We start from the raw sequence: 2500 nt of genomic DNA on the forward strand, positions 1-2500 counted from the left end.
TTAACATTATTATTATTTCATTATTATTATTATGATTTATTATATTATTATTATTAATTATTATTATTATTATTATTTAGTGAGAGAGCGCAGTTCATGCCATCAAAGTGACACTGGTGTAAAATATACGAAGCCCAATATACCCATCATCACTACCCGTCTGATAAGGGTACACCTGGCACATTATTATTATTGTTGTTGTTGTTGTTTTGTTATTATTATTATATTATTATTATTATTATTATCATTATCATTATCATTATCATTATTATTCAGTAGTTTTATTTTTATAGCGTGCTTTCACTTCACTACCGAGCGCAGCTCTGTGTGCCTTGGGTATGTGCTGTGATTTGTTGTGATGCTCTGATGGTTATTGTATGAAAGTGTTCTGCGTAGGATATGTGCAGTGCCTAGTAGTGCAATTTTCTGTATGTTATATGTGTTTGTAAGTCCTGGTGTTTTTTGTTATGTATTTGTCTGAATATTTTTTTATCATGCCTAATGCACCTACTATGATAGGAATTGTTTCTGTTTTCAGATTCCACATTCTAGTTACCTCTATTTCCAGGTCTTTGTATTTTGAGAGTTTCTCCATTTCTTTTAGAGAAACGTTGTCATCTCCGTATTGATACATCAATTAGAAAGCATTTTTTTTCTTCATGATCTCTGACAACTATATCTGGTCTGTTGGCCTTAATTTCTGTATCTGTGTGTATCGGCATATCCCAGAGTATGGTTGCTTTCTCGTTTTCTGTGACCTTTTCTGGTGTGTGCCTATACCATCTTTTTTCTATTGTTATTCCATAATGTTGACATAGCTTCCAATGTATGTAGGTTCCAACTCTGTCATGTCTGTGAATATATTCCTTCTTAGCCAGGACTGGGCAGCTTATTATTATTACTTTTTTTTTCTTCTTTCAAATTTGCTTCCATTTCTTGCCGAGTGTCTTCCCGACTCCTAGGGCAAAGAAACTCATAGTATACATTGGTAGGCCATTAAACCAAACTCAGTAGTTCGTTCATTTTTTTTTTTTTAAGTTAAATTAAAATACATGAGCAGCAACAGTTCTCACATCGACAATGCTCTTCTCAATACGTGTGATGTACCAGTTAAGACAATCTTTTGCACTTCTTGCAGGGATGGTAAGCCAGGGATCATTCTCATATAATTTTCGGTTCCCTTCTTCTTCTTCTTATTATTATTTTTATTTTTATTATTATTATTTTTATTTTTTTTATTATTATTATTATTATATTATTATTATTATTATTATTATTATTATTATTATTATTAATTATTATTTATTAAGGCGGCGAGCTGGCAGAAACGTTAGCACGCCGGGCGAAATGCGTAGCCGTATTTCGTCTGCCGTTACGTTCTGAGTTCAAATTCCGCCGAGGTCGACTTTGCCTTTCATCCTTTCGGGGTCGATAAATTAAGTACCAGTTACGCACTGGGGTTGATATAATCGACTTAATCCGTTCGTCTGCCCTTGTTTGTCCTCTCTGTGTTTAGCCCCTTGTGGGTAGTAAAGAAATAGGTATTTCGTCTGCCGTTACGTTCTGAGTTCAAATTCTGTAGAGGTCGACCTTGCCTTTCATCCTTTCGGGGTCGATAAATTAAGTATCAGTTGCATACTGGGGTCGTTCAAATCAACTGCCCCCCACCCAAAAAAAATTCGGGCCTTGTACCTAGAGTAGAAAAGATTATTATTATTAGTATTATTATTATTATTATTATTATTATTATTATTATTATTAAGTCGGTGAGCTGGCAGAATCGTTAGCATGCCGGATAAAACGCTTAGTGGCATTTCGTGCATCATAACGTTCTGTGTTCAAATTTCGTCGGTGGCGACTTTGCCTGTCATCCTTTCGGGGTCGGTAAGTAAAACAAATTCTAATTTAACTCTTTTCTCGATGTAATTGGCAATTCCTCCTCTCCCGTAATTGCTAGCTTTCGGACAAAATTCAAAATCAATAATTAATGTTATCATTCATGTATATACATCACATAATCTTCTTGAGCAAGCAGAAATACTTTATAACTGACAAATGCTTCATTTCTTATAAATTTTGAATTAAATTCACTCTGCGACTCTGAAGAATTCAACAGAAGCAATTCGTTATGTCACCAGATTTTAAATCATAATTTCTTCTGCATTGCGCTAATGGCAAAATAGGTTATCGCAACTAAACACTATCGGCAAAACTACAAAAGTGTCGCCACGAATGTCCTTTCCTGTTACTCTTTTTAATGAAATACTCGGGAGACGTTTTCAATACTCTTTACTCTTTACTCTTTTACTTGTTTCAGTCATTTGACTGCGGCCATGCTGGAGCACCGCCTTTAGTCGAGCAAATCGACCCCGGGACTTATTCTCTTGTAAGCCCAGTACTTATTCTATCGGTCTCTTTTGCCGAACCGCTAAGTGACGGGGACGTAAACACACCAGCATCGGTTGTCAAGCAATGCTAGGGGGACAAACACAGACATACA

Source organism: Octopus sinensis, unplaced genomic scaffold (assembly GCF_006345805.1).
Source record: "Octopus sinensis unplaced genomic scaffold, ASM634580v1 Contig18773, whole genome shotgun sequence".
Classification (NCBI taxonomy): domain Eukaryota; kingdom Metazoa; phylum Mollusca; class Cephalopoda; order Octopoda; family Octopodidae; genus Octopus; species Octopus sinensis.